The 16,655-nt window shown below is 38.8% G+C and overlaps 1 long non-coding RNA gene across 1 annotated transcript; it reads left to right on the top strand.

Moving 5' to 3' along the window:
* Positions 1-5,242: 5,242 nt before the first annotated feature.
* Positions 5,243-16,633, top strand: LOC140696376 (uncharacterized). The gene is made up of 4 exons (XR_012072616.1): positions 5,243-5,951; positions 11,696-11,805; positions 14,817-14,954; positions 16,121-16,633. It is a non-coding gene; the product is annotated as an uncharacterized lncRNA (long non-coding RNA).
* The last annotated feature ends 22 nt before the right edge of the window (positions 16,634-16,655 follow it).

Raw genomic sequence — 16,655 nt, 5'->3', positions numbered from 1 at the left:
AAAAACTTCAGAGCACTGTAGCAGTAACATGGGTCAGAATTTTCACATGATACGCAAACCTATTAGATTCTTTTCTGGCCAAGCTGCTGAAAGTCCTCTTTCCTTGCCCTCGCTATGAGGATTTATGAGATCTGTCTCAGTTAGGGATAAATCACTGAATTTCCTCGTCTGTAAAATGAGGCCTCTGGTCCAGCCCATGCCTTTTGCCCTAGGTACTTGTTGAGAATGAAAGATTCGAAAAGTTCCTTACTCCTTGGAAAAGAACAATTACATATGGCTAGTCAGGCAAATTTTACAGATTGAATGCCCCAAGACTTAAAGAGAAATAAGGACTTTATGACATATGACCTGAGTGAGGATTTTAATAAAAATGAAAATACATACAAGTGCCTGTTGCTGTTTCGCAGCTCCTGACATTTATTTCTGGTGAATCATGGTTATGATCTTAACCAATGAGGCTTTTATAGGTTGGTCACCATTTGAAGATATTGATATGTCTATTACACATATGAGGGAATGAAAGTAACATTTTGGGGATACTGCATGCATAATTTAAATTATTCCTGATAACAACCGAAAGAAGAAAGCATTATCATCCTCATTTTACAAATAAAATGGAGAGATAGATAAAATTACAACAGAAACTTACTCAGGATATCACAACCAGTAGGTGGTAGAGTTGAGCTTTGAATTCAGGTTCTTCGATTTTTAAATACATGTTCTTTCCAATACATGGAATATTTGCCAGCAATGACATGTTTCATCTTAATTTGAATTATTCCAATATTTTAAATTATGTAATTCACAAAATAGAGATGTGATCTATATTCGTTGTTTTGAAACTGTAGGGCTTCTGGACAAAATAGGAGCTAACTCAACTCTCATCTGTGGAAGAGGGATAAATGGTGTCCCTCTCTGGAAGAGGCCTCCCTGGGAAGTCTGCAGCACCAGGGACTCTCTGCACGATGCTCCATGAGTGCTTCATGACCTGGGAAGGAAGTACTAAGGGCATTTTTTAAATATATGACAAACTGATAATGTTCAAGGCTAAAATTATTCCTGCCACATACTGTGGCATTCGTTTTCGACTTGTATTTTGTCCCAACATCCCTGTGGGATGCAATACACCGATATCAGTAACAGTGGTGTGGTTCTCTGCTCCACCAGGTCACAGTCACGTGGGCAGCTTGTCTGAGTACCTTAGGGTACTACAGAAGTTTGGAAATTTGGAAAAGGCCCCTTTCTTGGATGATCAGCTGTGAGAGGTGGAGGAGGTAGGGAGAGCCATATTCCCACCACTGAATAAATTCAGTCCTCATTATAACAGACCATGCCTTAAAGCAAGTTATTAGAAATATAACTTAAAAATTTACAAACAAGTTCCCCTTCCTCCAGACTGATGTAGCTCCATGCCAGGGCATGTGGTTTGATAAGTACAAGGCTGTTCTTTGGTCCTGACTCTCCTCTCAGGGCTAGTTGGAACATGATCTCCACAGCCACAGGCAGTGACCCTTCTCAGGGACTATGAAAGGACCAGTCTCCACATTCCACTAGAAACGCAGAATGGCTCTAATGACCTGTCAGAAGATTAAAACCTCAATCTCCTTCCCCTTCAGTAATTACCAACAGTTCAGTTTACTTACTTAAAAAAAAAAAAAAGAAGAAAGAAAACATATGTACAAAAAGAAGTTTAGCCTAACCAGAAATTAAAGAAACGCAAACTAAAATCATTTTTCACTTCAGGAAATTTGGTTTAAAATGGAGGTTTTTAGCTTTTCTTGAAAATCTAAAGATTTGGGCTGTACTTAGTCTTTATTCCTGGATGGTGAGAGTTGGCAAACGCTGAGTACTGGCCTCCCCCCGAGATGGGGCTTGCTGTCTCCAGTGAACCCCTCTTGCCTCGTGCGTCTGCCTGCTTACTTGCCCAGCTTCTGAGTTTGCAACCCTGAGGAAGCGCCCTTCTCTGCTCCAGTCATTTGTGACCCGAGAGGTGGAGTCAGGTGACAGGAAACAATTCCCTATTTGTAAAAGGTGATGTGGTCCTGCTCCCTCAGCAGAGGGCCATGGATATACAAAACCTTCACGGGGAGCTCTGGGGTGGGGCGGACTTTCTGAAGCTTGGCTTAGGCATTGCACAAACAGGACAAAATCATATTTTATAAATATCAATATAGACCTTTTATTTATGTAGAGCTATGGTCACAAGTCAGTGAAAAAGCAGGTTCAAATCCATAAGATAGTGTCCCATTTTGAATAAAAAACATTTATATACAGGCATGGCTTGTTTTTTGAATCCAGTCCCTTCTTGGTTTGAAATGTTGGATATCAAAGTTGAAATAGTGGGAGAATGAGCAATATGTCTGTTTCAAGTCTGTCCAAAAGCCCCAACCAATTTTCCAAAATTTAGCTCTTTTTTTTTTCTAATTGGAAGTATAGTCAGTTTACAATGTTATGTCAATTTCTGGCGTACAGCATAATGTTTCTGTCATCCATTTAGATACATATATTCCTTTTCATATTCTCTTTCATTATAGGTTACTACAAGGTATTGAATATATAGTTCCCTGTGCTATACAGTAGAAACTTGTTTATTTTATATGTAGTAGTTAGTATCTGCAAAGCTCGAACTCCCAATTTAACCCTTTCCACCCCCTCACCCCCCCCCCCCCGGTAACCATAAGTTTGTTCTCTATGTCTGTGAATCTGTTTCTGTTTTGTAAATAAGTTCACCAAAATTTAATTCTTAAACACCTATATAGTAATTACCCTGAGGATTTCTGCATAAATCTATTATTAAGATGTCAACTACATAATTATTTAATGGGCTTTTTAGTGGATATATTTTGATGTAATATTGAATAATACAGTGGAAACTTGTTCTTCTATACTACAAGCATATACTGTGATGTAAACTAAAAACTATTATATAGTTTAAAGTTATGTAGTGAATACAAATAGCGCTGAGTTAAACAAGCAAAAATGAAAATTTTTAAAAATGCTTACTTACCAAACAAGGAGTGATTTATGGAGAGGAGGATGGAGCCTCAGTTAGGTAGACACTGATGCCGTGCAGGGGTGGGTGGAGGTGCGGGAGTGAGCTAGCAGAGAGCAAGAGGAACAGCACTCCTGCAGTTTGCCTACCTTCAAGTCCAAGGACCTTGTGGACAGTCATCTCTTTTTGGCAGTTGAGTCTGAGAAGTGGATGGCTATGAACCATTATCTGAAATGATAGCTAACCAAGGACCAGAACAAACAACTTGCAAAAGCAATCATTTTATCTACATAATTCCACGTTTTCTAAAGAGCCAGCAACAGGCATTTATAGCTCCTCTTCTTTCTCTTGCTTTGACCCACAATGAACATCAAGTTGAACAAGTTCCTTGGTTGTAAGTTCTTTGTACCATCCCCTTCACTAAATCTAACCTCCTTCAAAAGATTTAGGATTTTTGCTTTGCGTTAATCACTTCCTTGAAACCTTGGAAGTCAGCAACAATTACGGGATCAGTTTTTCCCATACCCCATTCATTGTTTGTTATGATACATGCCAAACCCAGTTGATAAATTTGAAGACCTTCTGAATGTCAAAACTCTTCCATAAATCCTTGATCGATGCAGTGTTGCCTGCATCCCCAGATGATATATCAGCATATAAGGGCCTCATACTACATCACCGTCTGTAAACAGTATGCCTTGAATGCTGCAGGACTCTGAGAGGCTACAATAAGACATAATAATGCTGGGAGGCATAAGACCACTGATATTGTCTCCGTAATTGTCAACACTAGAGGGACATATGGGAGCATTGTCTATTATCAAAAAAGCGTCGTTTGCAAGTTTTTCATCTTTGTGTACCCTTTGATGAATAGGCAGTTCCTCATGTAATCACTGAACACTGCCTTGGTCACCCAATCTTTATGAGTTGAATATCACATAACAGACAATTCATTCTTCAGTAGTCCCTAAAAGGCACTGGGTTTTCTGAAGTGATACACCGGTGGAGGTTTCAGCTTAACATCACGTTCACTTTAAAGCAGTGTTAGCTTATTTTGGGTTGGTTTATGTTCTGGCACTTTTGTCTCCTTTCTGAAATGAACATACAGGATAACATCTGTTTCCAAAATAGCCCAATTTCATCCACATTAAAAATTTGCTCTGCAGTTCAGTCACCTTTGTCAGTAGTTCTCTGCAGTTCGTGGGCTCATCTAGTTTCTTCACAGGCTTTCCAGTATTCTTAGAAGGCATTTTCATGCAATGATGTGGGGCATCTGAGGAGATAATGCACCACATGTGTAAACTGTGCAGGCACAGGATTCAGTGTTACCCAAAGAAGAGCTGAGAATCTGCTGCTGCATTTTGTCTATTTTCTCTCCTGATTTTGTACACAAATCAGTTTTGTTGCTGTGACAATGTGAATTTGTTGTAACAAGTTTTCCTTTCAGATGGTTAGGAAAGAAATTTATATGTCGTTTGAACAACACTCAGTTGGCAAGAATTATCCATTATAAGACTATACAAGGATATAAACCAAGGTTAAAAATAACTATCCCCAAAAGATGGGGCAGAGTAATTTTAATGATTTTTCTTTTTGTTCATCAGTGCTTCTAACCTGCTGAAAATAAATATGTATCAATTTTATAGTTAAATGGAGAAAACAGATAAATCAGTAGAATAACATGCCATCTACCTGGCCTAGCAGAGTACAGTCCCACCTGAACCACACCTTGTTTTGGTCCTCCAACCAGAAAGGCACTTTAACAATATTTCCAATCCGCTTCTACTGCAAAACTTTATTTAAAATGTAACAAGATACGAAAATGGAGCTCTGTTTTGAATCAGTTTCAACAGAAGCCACCACAAAGCTGAGAGCCAAACAGTAGATGACAAAGCAGACTCACAAAGGAGGTGTCAGAAAACTGGTTTTTCAGCCTTTAGTTGAACCCCATGTCAAAGGTTATAAAAAGGTTTTGTAGAAGAGGTGGGAAAGAAAACTTGCAGTGTTGTGACATTTTCCCTTTTCTCACCTTTAGGAGGAAGAAGGGTGTTTCCTGCAGCTTTACCTCAGCTTGGAGAAAGGAGCTTGAAGGAGAACATTTAGAGAACGTGGGATGTTGGGACACAGGGGACTGGGGTCTGGCACATCCTGAAGAATCCACCACCTGAGGTAGAAGAGCCAGGCAGCAGGGGGCGCTAGCTACGCTTGTCCAGCTAGCCAGGGCACAGCACCACCAGGCAAGCAGCCGAGTGACATGCTTCCTGACGCTGACTTCTCTCTTCCCCGCAGCAGAGAAATCCAGGGTAACTGAGTCGTAGAGATCGGGAGGGTGCAGTCAGGAAGGAGAGAAAGAGAATTTCAAAACCTGGAAAGAAGCAAGATGCAAGACCTTGTCCTTGTACCACCACAGACATACAGCCCGATCTGAAAGGAGGAGGAAAGTTCAACTTCAAATGAAGTTCGGAGTTTTGATTATTTTAGTGGACTGAACATAATAAAGACCAAGAGGAGAGTATTCTTGTGACTAAAAGTGAGTGGAAATGTTTCATCTTCTGTGAATGTTAAGAGAATCCCAGGGACCTGTCCTAAATTTCATGAAAAGAGTGGGGAAAATCAACAGGCAGTAAATGATGGTAGAGTGAAAGTGGGAGAATTTGCTTATTTCCATTTGCTCGTGTTACTAAAGCTCCCACGTGTCCTGCTGCTACCTTTACTGTGAAGAGGGTCCGGCGTACTTCATTCTCTACAGCTAAGCGTCCTCTTTACGAGGGCCCACAGGAAATCATTTGCCCCAGCCCTTGTACCGCCAGTAGCTCTCCTCCACAGCAGTGTTTGTTTTTACATTATACTCGCTGGGAATCAAGGAACTGGTCCTGCTGGCAGTGGAACTGGTTTTTGTTCAGCTGTTCGAGCATTCAGAATAAAACGTGTGGTGGCGTGTGGTGCACTTCTAAGAGCGGTGAGTACCGACCTCAGTCCTAGCTTCAACTTACCATTCCCACTCTTTTCCCCATGGTTTTCTTTTACCTTTTTGTGTAGCATGCTTTTATGCAAACCACCTCAAATCCTTTAAATACATTTGTCACAAATGTCTACAGATATAGCTTAAAATACTTTGCACTAAAGTTAATCTTGAACATAATGTAACTTCGTTCTGATAGTTCTGAAGGTGCTTTGGTATCTTGCATTGCCTTAAGGACATCAATATGAGCATCAGTTATTATTGTGCTATAAGTGTGATTAAGCTGATAAGGAATCTAATTAATAGTGGGTCCAATAATGGAATTTTCTCTGTATTACTAGCCTGGGATAGGTGGAAGGTGGAGAATCATATTCTGAAATCATCTTCTTTAATTTTTAGGTATTTCTAAGCAAACATTCATCTATATCAGTGGCATTTAGTTCTTTTTTCTTTCAGTTTTATTGAAATGTAATCAGCATACAGCACTATATAAGTTTAAGGTATACAGCATAATGCTTTGACTTACATACATCATGAAGTAATTATCACAATAAGTTTAGTGACTATCCATCATCTTGTATAGGTCAAAATTAAAGAAGAAAAAAATTTTGTGTGTGTGACAAGAATCCTTAGAATTTATTCTCTTAACCTTCATATGCAACATATAGGACTGTGAATTATATTTATCATGTTGTACATTACATCCCTAGTAATTATTCAGCTTATAATTGGAAGTCTGTACCTTTTGACTAATTTTGCCCAATTTGCCCTCCCCACTCCACCCGCCCCTGGTAACTACAAATCTGATATCTCTTCCTATGAGTTTCTTTTTCTCTCTGTTTTTGAGGCATAGTTGACCCATAACACTGTGGTAGTTCCTGTTACACAATGTAGTAATTTGGTAGTTCTGTACATTTCAAAATGATCACCACTATAAGTCTAGTTACAATATGTCACCTAACAAAAACATTACATAGTTATTGGAACTATATTCCCTTACAGCATACATTTCATACCTGTGGCTCATTTATTTTGCAACTAAAAATGTGTACCTCTTAATCTCCGTTACTTTTTCTTTCTTTTCCCCACCCACTCCCCTCTTGCAACCCCTTCTTTGTTTTCTGTATCTATGACGCTGTTTCTGCTTTGTTATGTTTATTCATTTGTGTTGTATTTTTAGATTCATGTAGAAGTGAAATCATACAGTATTTGTCTCTGTCTGACTTAACTTCACTGAGCATAATAGGCCCATCCATGTTGTTGCAAATGGCAAGATTTCAATTTTTATGGCTGAGTAATATTCTGTTGTGAATATATACCACGTCTTCTTTATCCATTTATCTCTTAATGGGCACTTGGGTTGCTTCCGTATCTTGGCTATTGTAATTAATGCTGCAGTGAACATTGGTGTTCGTATATATTTACAATTGTTACATCATCCTGGATTGATCTCTTAATCATTATATGATGTCTTTCGTTGTCTCTTGTTACAGTCTTTCTTTTAAAATTATTTTGTCTGATACAAGTATTGCAACCTCAGATTTCTTTTCATTTTCACAGAATACTTTTTCTGTTCCTCGACTTTCAGTTTGTGTGTCTTTGGATCTGAAGTGAGTCTCTTGTAAACAGCATATGTATGTGTCTTGTTTTTGTTTCCATTCAGCACTCTGTCTTCTTTTTCATTTTATTTTTTCAGTTTTCCTCAGATACTTTTTTAATTGAAGTATAGTCACTTTACAATGTTCTGTCAATTTCCAGTGTACGGCATAATGTTTTAGTCATACATATATGTACATATATTCCTTTTCATATTCTTTTTCATTACAGGTTATAAGACATTGACTATATAGTTCCCTGTGCTATACTGAAGAAACTTGTTGTTTATCTATTTTATATATAGTAGTTAGCATCTGCAATTCTCGAACTCCCAAATTATCCCATTCCATGTCTATTCCCCCCTGGTAACCATAAGATTATTTTCTATGTCTTTGATTCTGTTTCTGTTTTGTCAATAAGTTCATTTGTCTTTTCTTTTTTTTTTTTTTAGATTCCCCATATAAGTGATATCATGTGGAATTTTTCTTTCACTATCTGGCTTACTTCACTTAGAATGACAGTCTCTAGGTCCATACTTATTGCTGCAAATGGCATTATTTTATTCTTTTTTATGGCTGAGTAGTAGTCCATTGTATAAATATACCACTTCTTCTTTATCCAGTCATCTGTTGATAGACATTTAGGTTGTTTCCTTGTCTTGGCTATTGTAAATAGTGCTGCTATGAACATTGGGGTGCATGTATCTTTTCAAATTAGAGTTCCCTCCAGATACGTGCCCCAAGAGTGGGATTCCTGGATCATATGGTAAGTCTATTTTTAGTTTTTTGAGACATCTCCATACTGTTTTCCATGATGGCTGCACCAAACTACATTCCCACCCGCAGTGTAGGAGGGTTCCCTTTTCTCTACAGCCTCTGTAGCATTTATCATTTGTGGACTTTTAAATGATGGCCATTCTGACTGGTGTGAGGTGATACCTCATTGTGGTTTTGATTTGTATTTCTATGATAATTAGTGATATTGAGCATTTATTCATGTGCCTCTTGGCCATTTGTATGTCTTCATTAGAGAATTGCTTGTTTAGGTCTTTTGCCCATTTTTGGATTGGGTTGTTTATTTTTTTATTAAATTATATGAGCTGTTTATATATTCTGGAAATTAAGCCTTTGTCAGTCTCATCTTTTGCAAATGTTAGATTGCTTTGGGTAGCATACCATTTTAACTATTAATTCTTCCAATCTAAGAACATGGGGTATCTATCTATTTCTCTAAGTCATCTTTAATTTCCTTAATTAACATTTTGTAGTTCTCTGCATATATGTCTTTCACCTCCTTGATCATCAGATTTATTCCTAAGTATTTTATTGTTTTGGATGTGATTTTAAAAGGGATTGTTTCTATACTTTTCTGATAATTTGTTGTTAGTGTAAAGAAATGCAGCTGATTTCTGTACGTTAGTCTTGTATCCTGCTACCTTGCCGAATTCTTTTATCAACTCTAGTAGTTTTTGTGTAGAGCCTTTAGGGTTTTCTGTATATAGTATCATGTCATCCACATATAGTGACAATTTTACTTTGTCTCTTCCAATTTGGATCCCTTTCATTTCTTTTTCTTCCCTGATTACTACACTCAGGACTTTCAATACTATGTTGAATAGAAGTGGTGAGAGTGGGCATCCTTGTCTTTTTCCAGATTTTAGTGGGAAGGCTTTCAACTTTTCACTGTTGAGTACTATGCTGGCTGTAGGTTTGTCATATATAGCTTTTATTATGTTGAGATATGTTCCCTCTATACCCAATTTGGTAAGAGTTTTTATCATAAATGATGTTGAATTTTATCAAATGCTTTTTCTGCATCTATTGAGATGATTATGTGATTTTTGTTATTTCTTTTGTTGATGTGGTGAATCACATTGATTGATTTACGTATGTTGAACCATCCTTGTGTCCCTGGAATAAACCCGACTTGATCATAGCGTATAATCTTTTTTATGTGTTGTTGAATTCTGTTTGCTAATATATTGTTGAAGATTTTGGCATCTGTGTTCAATGATACTGGCATGTAGTTTTCTTTTTTGGTAGTGTCTTTGTCTGGCTTTGGTATCAGGGTAATGGTGGCTTCATAGAATGAGTTTGGGAGTATTCCCTACTCTTTAATCTTTTGGAAGAGTTTGAGAAGGATCGGTATGAGCTTTTCTTTGTATGTTTGATAGAATTCTCTAGTGAAGCCATCTGGTCCTGAACTTTTGTTTGCAGGGAGGTTTTTTAATTGCTGATTCTATTTCACTTCTAGTGATTGGGTCTGTTCAGGTGATCTGTTTCTTGATTCAGTTTTGGTGGACTGCATATTTCTAGAAACTTGTGCATCTCTTCTAGGTTGTCCAGTTTGTTGCCGTATGGTTGTTCATACTTTTTTTTTTTGTATTTCTGTAGTATTGGTTGTAATTTCTCTATTTTCCTTTCTTATTTTGTTCATTTGTGTCCTCTCTCTTTTCTTCTTGGTGAGCCTGGCCAGAGGTTTATCAATTTTGCTTACTCTTTCAAAAAACCAGCTCTTGGTTTGATTGATTTTTCAATTTTTTTTAATCTCTATTTTATTCCCTCCCTGATCTTTATTATTTCTTTCCTTCTGCTATCTTTAGATTTTGTTGTTCTTCTTTTTCTAATTCTTTTAGGTGATATGTTAGGTTGTTTATTTGAGATTGTTCTTGTTTTTTGAGGAAAGCCTCTGCGCAGTCAGCCCCAGTCCTCTTCCTGGGCTGTCAGAAGCCCGAGCTTCAGTGGCCTAGGCCGGCCTGCCCCCACCAGCTTCCCTCTCAGGCCAGGGATCGCAGGGACCCTCTGTGCTCATTTCTCTCAGTTCTGTCTGCCAGGCAGCTACTGAGTTCTCTTCTGAGCCTCTGTAGCTCCCTTTTTGACCATGCTGACCTCCTCACTGAAGAGAGAGGGCTTCCCAGGGTGAGGGTGCTTTTCCTCCTCTGCCACTCCTTCCTGGGGGACAGATCACACACCGATTTCCTTTTTCTTTCTTTTCTTCTCCTACCTCGTTTTGTGAGAATTTTCTTGTATTTCCGAAGTGAGAGATATTCTGCCAGAGTTCAACCGCTATTCTGTGTGAATTAATCCATTTTTAGATGTAAATTTTTGGTGTATTCGTGGGAGAGGGAGAGCTATGCATCCTTCTACTCCGCCCTCTGAGAACCTCCCCCAAAGGCATTTAGTTTTAAAGAAACAAATGTTGTTTTTGTCTGACAATGCAATTTGTACTTTTAAGATTTATATATACATATCGCCTTGACTATTACATTTATTATGTGGACCAAGTATGATTTCTAGTTCAAAATGCAGCTTAAGCACAAATGATTACCCAGTGAAGACTCCAAAAGGAGTGAAGAAATGATGTAATGAAAGGGGGCAGAAGGGAAAACATCAGTAGAGGAGAGGTTTAACACATTTCTAAAGAATGGAAAGAGAATAAAAGCCTGTTGAAGGATAAAACAAACTGAGGAAGCAGAGACCCAGACAGAATTCATAGAAGGAAGAAAAGCAGCAAAAAGGAGGCTGTTAACCTTGAACTTTGAGGGCAGAACCCTGGAGAGACTCCAAATTCAAGGTCAGAGGTAAGGGGACAGATAAAAGATAGTGGCTGAAAAGAGATTCATTAAAATTATCCTATAAACACCACTCTGGGAAGTGGCCATGGTGAGGGGTTGTGTTTGTGGGGACAGGTGAGGGGAAGGAACCTTACAAGAAAGTCATGTCCCATCAGAAAGCTTGGGGAGAAAGAGCAACAAGAGGGAAAACAAACTTGCTGAGTGAGGCATGACAAGTGTAAGGAAGAAAGAGAGAGAAGGGCGGAAAGAGCCAGAGAATAGAGAGGAGCAACAGAGAGAGAGAGAGAGAAATAGGGAGCTAGCTATACAGAGAGAGTGGGACACAGTAGAGAGGACAGAGGGGGTGGCCCCAGTGAGCAGTGAGTTGTTTGGATATGGATGGTTAAGTTGTGACACACTGATTTGTGGCTTTAAAAATTCTAAATTTGTTTAAATTATACAAATGAGGTTGAGAATTGAAAAATTACTGTCTGGAAGGCATGTGCATTTTAAAAGTATTTGTAACAGAAGCTGGAGCCTAGACCTGTGCACAAGCGCAGGCCTACCATCGCACCACCTCTCCTACCCCCAGTGCCAGGACTCTCACTTCGGGGACCTATGTACGGGAAGAAAGAAGAGAGTGTTCGCTGAACGAGAAGAGCCACAGAGGGAAAAGAAGGAAGATAACTTCCACTCTAGAAGGTAAACATGATTTTTGTGGGGAGTGAAAAGGGAGAAAGAATTGTTAGATGCAGGGGAGTCGAAAGACACATGGTTTCTAATAGCTTCCTGGGTGGGGAACTGTAGCATATAGTAATTAACAGCACAGATAGTAGAGCCACCCCAGCTCTACCAGTTATTAACTGGTAACCTTGCACAAGGTATGCAACTGCTCTGTGCCTCAGCTCCATGTCTGAAAAATGGGGATAATAATCTCTATTTAATAGGGCCAATGTCAGGATTAATGAGTTAATATATAAGTGTTTAGAACAGTTCCTGGCATACAGTAAACACTCAATAAATGTTTAATGTTATCTGACTTCATTGGGAGTTATGAGATGCCGTCTCAGTAAAATTGAAAAAAAAAATAACAGTTGTTTTAAATTGGAGGTGGAAGGGAAGGAGAGAAAGTGTAGCTTAAGCAGACTCAATACTTTTTAGCTTCTCAGAGGTTCAGCTAATAAATAATGCCTGAAGTCGACAGTTGAAAAAAACAGTACTGTTTTGTATTATTTAAAGTTAGAAAGGCAACCATGAGAAACACTAAAACCAGAAGTAGTTATAAGCACTTATTATTTTTCTAATCAAGTAAAGAATTATATAATTATTCATTTTAAAAATAAAGCTATAGTATATTTGGCACAGATTAATTCTATGAAAGTTGAACCACAAAAGCCAGACAAACCAACCTGAATCTATTCTTTTGCAAATGAATTCAGCCTGGCAGATTTATTTGGAAGTGAAAAATAATCTCTCAGGCTACAATATTTTTCCCAGGTCTTTGCCACACTTTCCAGGGTTATAGCAATGCCACACCTCTTGGAAGCGAGGCTCAGATCCTGGGGAGGTACAATATTAGTGCCATATGTCACATTTTCAAACTCTACAAAGGTTATCCTGGCCCACAGCCCAATTTCATCCAGACTGATGTGGCAGCTTTGCCAATTCCAGTGTAGGGGTGCAACACATCTAGAGGGCTGGAACACCTCCTCTAGTAGACTGTTACACTGGTTATCAGTTTTCATGCTTCTTGAAGGCAGGTGATCTGCAAAGCGGTGTTTCCATCAGCAATAAGAAGACTGCTCTTTGGACCACTCTAGCAGGTCAGCAGTGCCACCTCTCGTCTCTTCACCTAACACTCCATGCAGTGCTTAAAGTCTACGTTCTTCCTACGGCATATCTGACAGGCACACATTAGATTAACACCTTCTGAGAAAAACTGAAACCTCAAAGGCATTTTAGACATACATTGAATGTGGTTATTCTTCATTTCAGTGATATAGTTGCTTCACTTTCCCTGATACACAGATTTTGGAACAATTTCAACAGTTATCGAGCACTTATTTTGTACTAGGAGTTGACAATCTAATTTAACAGATCTATTAGACCCCCCAAAATGAAACAATATAGTAAGTTCTACGATGAAGTTAAACACAGGTTGCTGCTGGAACATGTAGGAGGGGAACTAACCCAACCTGGGAAGAAGAGGAGAGTCAAGTAAGTTTTCTTGAAGGAGAGACTAGTTAAGCAAAAAAGGAGAGGAAGGGCATTCTAGGGAGAGGGTACAGCATAGATAAGGAGCCAGAATAAGAGTTGGGCATGTTTTGGGAAGGGTTTATATGGGGAAGTGGTGAGGGATGGTTCTGGGGAGGTAAGAAGGACCCAGATCAAAAAGGGAAGGCCTTTACCGTATGCTAAGGAACATGTATTTATCTGCAATTCTCTAGCAGAGACACTGAAACATTTTAAGCAGAAAACTAACAAAGTGGTAGAGATTACTCTGCCTCTAATGGTTGGATTTCAGAAGGAGGACAGGAATGTCAGTTACAAGGTAAATCAGACACTTGCCGTGAGCGACGTGAAACCCCTTCAGCCCTACCCACCCCCTTACTGCAGCCACTGCTGCAGTATGTGCTACCTACTTCTCACCTTCTGCACCAGGGACTTCTGAGGCTTTGGGGTGTCAGAATCGTTGGGCATCATGCCAGATACAGCCTGGAATTGCTGGGGACTTGATGTTCACATTCAGCACACCACCCTCAAACAACTGGAATGGAAGCTGAGAAATCGAGGCTTCCTCCTTTCACACAACAGACGGAAAATTTCCATAGGACTGAGCAAGTGTGGTTTCTGGTGATGGCCAGCTTGGTGAAACAGACTGTGTTGGCTTTCCCTCCTCCTGTCATTCTTCGTTCCTACTTCCCAGGATAAACTACCCAAATAATCCTGAACACAGGCCTCTGTTCCAGATTGTACTTTTGTAGAACTCAGGCTAAGACTAAAGACTACCTCATAAATCCAGGAGAAAGTCATGGGTGCCTGAAAGAAAGCATGGCAGTGGGAATGGAGACAAGAAGTGGGCTCATTCATAAGAGCTTACGGATGTAGGATCAGCAGCCTGGCCGGGAGGAATGAGGAAAAGAGCCAAGACCAGGCATAGGGCGATTCCCAGGAGTCTGGTTCTGGTGGTAGGGTGGATGGTGATACCATTCACAGAAAGCTGTAGAGAAAATAAACAGTATTGGAGGCGCGAAGGAAGGAGAAGAGACTTCAGATCTAAACATACAAAGTGTGAGATGGTTTTAAATCATCCAGTGGATAACATCCTGCAGGCAGTTCTATAAATAGATATATATATATAGATATACAGATATGATATAGAGATACAGAGACATAGAGATAAAGACATACATACATGCATAAAATAGTGTGAGTATGTAAAATACAAAGAAATGAGGAACAAAGGTGGACATTCGGGTATATTTACATATAAGGGGTAGGAGATGATTCTCTATGTATTCAACTATATATACCGAGGTGTAATTCAATAGGTAGGGAAAAAATAGTGACACAGAATCCAAAAGTGGAAAAGGAGGGGATGATTTATAGGAACAAAACCAGAGGTCCAATGGTTAAGAACTGAAAAGTGTAAGATTTTTTTTAATAACTTTTTTTTTCTTTTTAAGGTTTATTTAATTATTTACTTTTTCTAGAGGAGGTACTGGGGATTGAACACAGGACATTATGCATGCTAAGTATGCACTCTACCACTTTGACCTAACCCTTCTTCATATTAGATTTGACAAACGGAAAGTCACAGGTGACCTTGGGAAACAAGTTTCAGTGGAAAGGTAAGTGCAAAAGCCGAATAGTGGGTTACAGGGTGATTGCAAGAGCCTTAGAATCAGAAAAAATAACAATTCTCTCCTCTCCTCCACCATCCGGGATATAGATAAAAGATAGATGGTTGGGTAAATGGATGGATGGATAGATCTGCTCTGTCTATATGATAGACAGATCATCTGTTCATTATTTCAAAATTCAGACAATAGAGAAGGAATATTTTTTTAAAAAGGAATCTGAAAGAATATACATATGTATGTGTATGTATAACTGAATCACTTTGCTCTATACCTAAAACTAACACATTATAAATCAAGTACACTCCCATAAAACATTTTTTTAAATCACTTTTAGTTTATTCATAGATAATAATTACTATTATTTTGGTATGTCTCTCTCTAGACTTTTTCCTATTCATATATAATACTTTTAGCAAAAAATGTGATCGTATTCTATACCATTTTATAACCTGTTTTCTTCATATAACAAGAGGTAATGAACATCTTTCCATGTTCATAAATAAATCTAAAACATCATTTTAAATGACTATGTCATATTCCATTGCATGACTGTATCAGTTACCTAACCAATTCCCTATTAAAGGACATAAAACATTTTTGTATTGACAGTCCTGAAATACAGCTACACATGCTTGCCTGTTTGCTTATGAACAACTTGTGAAAGGAGTTTGACTCTATCAAAAGAGGTTTGCTTTTTTCAGAAGATTCTGATAGAACTATGCACCAAAAAGTTTATACCACAAGTGCTCCATAAAAGCACTATTCCCACATACCCTTGAGAATAGTGCGTCATTCTTTTTAATACAGGCCTACCTCATTTTATTACCCTTGACTTTACTGAGCGTCGCAGACACTGCATTTTTTACAAATTGAAGGTTTGTGCCAACCCAGCATCAAGCAAGTCTATCAGCGCCATTTTTCCAACGGCACTTGCTCACTTTGTGTCTCTGTCACATGTTGGTAATTCTCACATTTCAAGCTTTCTCATTATTATATTTGTCATGGTTATCTGTGACCAGAGATCTGTGTTACTGTTGTAATTGTTTGGGGGCACCGCAAATCACGCTCATAAAACAAGGAACTTAATCTGTAAGTGCTCAAATTCAGACTGCTCCACTGACCTGCCATTTCCCCACCTCCCTCTCTCCCTTCAGGCCTCTGTTCTCTGAGACACAACAAACATTAACATTAGGCCAGTTAATAACCCTACAGTGGCCTCTAAATGTTTGAGTGAAATGAAGAGTTGCATGTCTCTCACTTTAAATCAAAAACTAGAAAGGATTAAGCTCAGTGAGGAAGGCGTGTCAAAAGCTGAGACAGGACAAAAGCTAGGCCTCTTGCACCAAATGGTTAGCCACGTTGTAATGCAAAGGAAAAGTTATTGACAGAAATTGAAGTGCTCTGGTGAAAGTGATAAGAAAGCAAACAGCCTTACTGCTGAAATGGACAAAGCCTGAGTGATCTGGACAGAAGATCAAACCAGCCACAACATTCTCTTAAGCCAAAGCCTAATCCAGAGCAAGACCCTATGTCTATGAAGGCTGAGAGAGGTGAGGAAGCCACAGAAGAAAAGTATGAAGTTAGCAGAGGCTGGTTAATGAAGTTTAAGGAAAGAAGTCATCTACATAACAAAAAGTGCAAGGTAAAGCAGCATGTACTGATACAGAAGCTGCAGCAAGTGGTCCAGAA

The sequence above is a fragment of the Vicugna pacos genome, chromosome 1 (assembly GCF_048564905.1).
Source record: "Vicugna pacos chromosome 1, VicPac4, whole genome shotgun sequence".
NCBI lineage: Eukaryota > Metazoa > Chordata > Mammalia > Artiodactyla > Camelidae > Vicugna > Vicugna pacos.
Note: the sequence above shows the minus strand (reverse complement) of the source record. Positions and strands in the feature narration are given on the sequence as shown.